This window comes from Hordeum vulgare, chromosome 4H (genome assembly GCF_904849725.1).
Source record: "Hordeum vulgare subsp. vulgare chromosome 4H, MorexV3_pseudomolecules_assembly, whole genome shotgun sequence".
NCBI lineage: Eukaryota > Viridiplantae > Streptophyta > Magnoliopsida > Poales > Poaceae > Hordeum > Hordeum vulgare.
The window spans coordinates 17,402,269-17,408,268 of NC_058521.1; positions in this window are offsets into that span (position 1 = coordinate 17,402,269).

Sequence of the window (6,000 nt, forward strand, 5' to 3'; positions counted from 1 at the left end):
TCCTTGTAGGTGAGCCGAGCATCCAATGCATCTCTAATTGTTCCTAGAACTACAAACAAACAAAATGGTGCCCAAACTCATTGGGACCAAAGAGTTAGAAAACCAACAATACATAGGACAAACTCCACATAAATATGTGCATATAGATATGAAATTGAATTTCATGCACGGCTTAGCCAATTTATGACAAGGTGGAGTTTTCCCTATATATCGGGTCAAGGAAAGAAAGCATGCAAAAGAAGCTATGTATAGTAAATATGCATGCTCAAGGCTCTCAAGAATCAACTCAACACAAAGTTGATAAGTCACCAAAAGACAAGGTATCAAGTGATAATAAGATCCCAAACGAAAAACTATCACTTGAAGGATATCAATTAAAAGATACCTCAAGGAATGAGATATCCATTGACACATGCCAAATAAAAGGAAACAAGATACCAATTGAAGGAAAACAAACACGAGGTATCTAGTTTCCAAAAGAGAGCTAGGTTCTAAACAAACCAAACCCTCTACAAATTTTCATGATGGCACAAAGCATCATAAAGATCAAGATTTTCCTCCCATCAACACACTTGATGGGGATGAAAAGATTTTATGATGGACGAATAAAGAGAGTGTTCTAAAGAAAATATGATAGCTCCCCAAGGGATGTGCATTATATAGAATTTGTATTTAAATAGGAAATGCACAAGATGGGACCATAATATTCTCTATATCTATAAAAAGACTAGACATGTTAAAATAGATCCACGAGAAGCAAGGAAGACAAACGAAACACAAAATCCAATGTAAAGACGATTAGCAATTTCTACCACATGATGGGAATACCAATTGTCAAGGACAAGAAGTATTTTGGAAATAATACTCATTGGTAGATCACAAATATATCCAACATCATATTTTACCCCTAAAACGCAAGCAAATGACACTTGTAGAGATAACATGCCACCTAGGAACAAGATAATTTACAATATAAACACTAAGTGGCAATACCTCAAATGTACACATTTTGTAGGCTTGTAATATGCACATAGCATATTACTCCCCCATAATGTGATAGCCCAACAATATTAACAAGTGGAAAATTAAAACCAACAAGAGATAATTAATGGACCATATAGAATTTGAATTTATCATGAGTAGGACATACCACATAGAAACTAGATAATCTTGAAATATCGATACTAAGTGGTATTCCCCATGTATACACATTTATAGGATTGTGAGGTGTGCAAAGCACATCACTCCCCCACAATGAGATAATCCATTAATCTTTCACAAGAGCCAACAAAGATACAAACAAGATGGGAAAAGGCTCAATACAAGACTCACATGTACATGATGTGCAAACCAACATACACATACTCGATTACTCAAGATAAGCAAGTTGGAAGCACAACATATACAAACACATGCAAGGTACAAAACCACAACATGCAAAGGGGCAAGTAACTAACGGTGTAAACAGTTTAAGTACAAGTTATCATAAGGAGAGACATTGGATATAAGATAGAAACTCGATAATCCAAATGACTTGGCTTGAGATAATATGTATGATGAAGACCCCTTAATTCTTCATTATGTATCAAAGTCTCCAATGTCCTCCACAATCACCTATTGATCAAGTTTGAGCTTGTTGGTCCCCAACCACGTTGGGTCCAAAGAGGTTAGTCACAATAGGCTTGGCAACCCAAATGGTACTTTTCTTGGCACCACTTTGGGTACCAACAAACTTGGCAAACACATTGCCAACCTTATCCTTCCCAAGAGAATAGATATCATCAATAATGATTGGGTTGGATAAATTACCTCTCGTGCAAAAAGAAGCGAAGTGACCCTTCTCACGACATAAGTAGCAACATCTACCCTTTAATTTCTCCCCTATTGATTTCTCAACATGAGGAGTGTTGGCTTGGGTCTTCTTGGGAAGAGGCCTTTTTTAAACTTGTAGTTGAGTATGTGATTGAACTTGTGGCCGCTTCCCTTGTTGCTTGTGACTTTAGGACTTCTTCTTTAGTGGGCAGGATCTAACATGGTGCCCTTCAATTTTGCACTTGAAGAAAATAATCTTGGTCGAATTCTTGACTTGTTCTTGGCCCTTCTTATTTAAGTTTTTGGACTTCTTCTTCTTGTTGGAGTTGAATCCAAGTCCATCTTTGTCATTCGGGGATTTTTGCCCACACAAGACATTGTTGAGTGTGGACATCCCTTCATGACTCTTTTCCAAGTCTTTCTTCGAAGAAGTGACTTGGGCCTCGAGCTCTTCGATTTCCTCTACATGGTTAGTATCAACACAAGTACTATAGGAAGTATAAGCTTCATTGTTAGAGCAACAAGGCAAGGAAAGTAATTCATCACAAGAGGTAGCAACATTATGAGTAGAAGAATTACGAGGACTAGCACATGGAAATATATCATTTTGACTATAAGTAGTGCCATTGTCCACATGAGGCTCACTTGATGTTACCTTGGTAGTAATAGCCTCACAAGCTAATTTTAGCGCATTATGGGATGCTAGAAGATCATCATGAGAGCTTGTGAGCATTACATGACTTTCTTCCAATTTCCCATAATTGCTAGATAGCAACTCAAGTTGAGCCCTTAGCTCAACATTCTCCTTTGAAATGGATGCTTCACAAGAAGTAGAGTCAGTAGCACAAGCATCATCATTAGCAATAAGAGGAGAAGGCACCTTGGCAAGATCTTTAGCATATGAAGCTTCAAGTTGAGCATGAGACTCGGTGAGTTCGATGAGCGAACTCTTAATAGCCCTTGAGCCATTTTCGAGGTGCTCATAGTCCTCAAGGAGTTTAGCATGTGCAACTTCAAGCTTATCATTTTTAGTTCTAAAATCATCAGTCACCTTGAGAGCTCTATCATGGGATTCCTTTAATCTAGATAATTCTAGAGCAAAGGTTTCCTCAAGAGATTCCTTGGTGGTTTGTTCATTTTCAAGAGCTTGAGATAGCTCTGCGATCTCATTAGCGTAATCACGCTCATGACCTTCCATTGTCTCAATGGTGGCCTCATGCTCCTCAAGATGAGCTTCCAACTCCTCAATGTATTTCTTGCCCTCAGTGGCAATAGACATGATTTCCCAGAAGTTGGAACAAGCAAGTTTATTCTTATAAAGAGATTTAAAAATCATTTCACCCATAATTTTTAAGGATGCAATATTATCACTCTCTTCATCATTATCCTCATCCCCATTATCATCAACATCATCATCATGAGATATATTGGGATTCAAAGTAGGAGATACCTTTGAAACCTTAGCCATAAGGCAAAAGTGAGTAACAATAGATGATGATGTAGGATCCCTTGAAGCATCATTCAAGGCCACATCTTGTTCCATGGAGTGATGGATTTCCTCTACATTGTTAGCACAACAACTCAAGGAAATAGATACATTTTTATCATGGCAACAAGATATAGGAAGCATATCATCATGAGATTTAGTCAAGCAGTTTTTACATGATATGCAAGGACTATCAACACAAGCATGTAAAACATTTAGAGTGCTCGAAGTGTTAAAGCCCAAAGATGAAGCATTGCAATAATATACTGATGAAGGATCATCAACAATAAGCCCACTATCATCATTGCAATGATCTCCACTACTCGCCATATCATTACCTTGTGGCAATCCACATGTAGGTGAAGTAGATGAAGTTGAGAAGACCACACGGTCGGAGTTGGAGGGAGAACAATCATTCCCACAGATCTTGGACATACCATATTTATCTTGAAGCTTTGTCCACAACTCATGAGCATCCCGGAATGGCATGAGTTGAAATATAACTACATTGCTCAAAGCATAAAAAAGCACATTAGAAGCTTGAGCATTGAGATAAGAGTTTTTCACATCCTCTAAAGATATATTTTGAGAATCCTTTGGAGGAGAAAAACCCATATCTACAATTCGCTCCAAGTTTGGGTCCATGACCCTAAAGTGATTAAGCATGCAAATTACCCAAACATCAAAATTTGTGCCATCGAAACTAAGAGTGTCAGAGAATCCTAAACCCCTAGTAGACATCCTTACTCTCTAGGTGGTTAAACCTAATAAAGAGAGACCTAGCTTTGATACCAATTGAAAGGACGTGGATGTCGCCTAGAGGGGGCGTGAATATGCGCTTTAAAATAATTACGGTTTAGGCTTGAACAAATGCGGAATAAAATTAACGTTTAATATGTCAAGCACACAACCTAAAACAACTAGGCTCAACTATGTGCATCAACAACTTATGCTAAGCAAGATAAACAACTAAGTGATAGGAATATATATGACAAGAAACAATATGGCTATCACAAAGTAAAGTGCATAAGTAAAGGGTTCGGGTAAGAGATAACCGAGGCACGTGGAGACGATGATGTATCCCGAAGTTCACACCCTTGCGGATGCTAATCTCCGTTGAAGCAGTGTGGAGGAACAATGCTCCCCAAGATGCCACTAAGGCCACCGTAATCTTTTCATGCCCTCGCACAATGCAAGATGTCGTGATTCCACTAAGGGACCCTTGAGGGCGGTCACCAAACCCGTACAAACAAGGTTGGGACAACTCTCAAGGGTCCCTTAGTGGAATCACGACATCTTGCATTGTGCGAGAACGTGAGGAGATTACGGTGGCCTTAGTGGCATCTTGGGGAGCATTGTGCCTCCACACCGCTCCAACGGAGATTAGCATCCGCAAGGGTGAGAACTTCGGGATACATCATCGTCTCCGCGTGCCTCGGTTATCTCTTACCCGAACCCTTTACTTATGCACTTTACTTTGTGATAGCCATATTGTTTATTGTTGTTGGAATTATGCCCTAGAGGCAATAATAAATATAGTTATTATTATAATTCCTGTATCAAGATAATCGTTTATTATCCATGCTATAATTGTATTGAATGAAGACTCATTTACATGTGTGGATACATAGACAAAACACTGTCCCTAGCAAGCCTCTAGTTGGCTAGCCAGTTGATCAAAGATAGTCAGTGTCTTCTGATTATGAACAAGGTGTTGTTGCTTGATAACTGGATCACATCATTAGGAGAATCACGTGATGGACTAGACCCAAACTAATAGACGTAGCATGTTGATCGTGTCATTTTGTTGCTACTGTTTTTCTGTGTGTCAAGTATTTGTTCCTATGACCATGAGATCATATAACTCACTAACACCGGAGGAATACTTTGTGTGTATAAAACGTCGCAACGTAACTGGGTGACTATAAAGATGCTCTACAGGTATCTCCGAAGGTGTTCGTTGAGTTAGTATGGATCAAGACTGGGATTTGTCACTCCGTGTGACGGAGAGGTATCTCGGGGCCCACTCGGTAATACAACATCACACACAAGCCTTGCAAGCAATGTAACTTAGTGTAAGTTGCGGGATCTTGTATTACGGAACGAGTAAAGAGACTTGCCGGTAAACGAGATTGAAATAGGTATGCGGATACTGACGATCGGATCTCGGGCAAGTAACATACCGAAGGACAAAGGGAATGACATACGGGATTATATGAATCCTTGGCACTGAGGTTCAAACGATAAGATCTTCGTAGAATATGTAGGATCCAATATGGGCATCCAGGTCCCGCTATTGGATATTGACCGAGGAGTCTCTCGGGTCATGTCTACATAGTTCTCGAACCCGCGGGGTCTGCACACTTAAGGTTCGACGTTGTTTTATGCGTATTTGAGTTATATGGTTGGTTACCGAATGTTGTTCGGAGTCCCGGATGAGATCACGGACGTCATGAGGGTTTCCGGAATGGTCCGGAAACGAAGATTGATATATAGGATGACCTCATTTGATTACCGGAAGGTTTTCGGAGTTACCGGGAATGTACCGGGAATGACGAATGGGTTCCGGTAGTTCACCGGGGGGGCAACCCACCCCGGGGAAGCCCATAGGCCTTGGGGGTGGCACACCAGCCCTTAGTGGGCTGGTGGGACAGCCCAAGAAGGCCCTATGCGCCATAGGAAGAAAATCAAAGAGAGAAGGA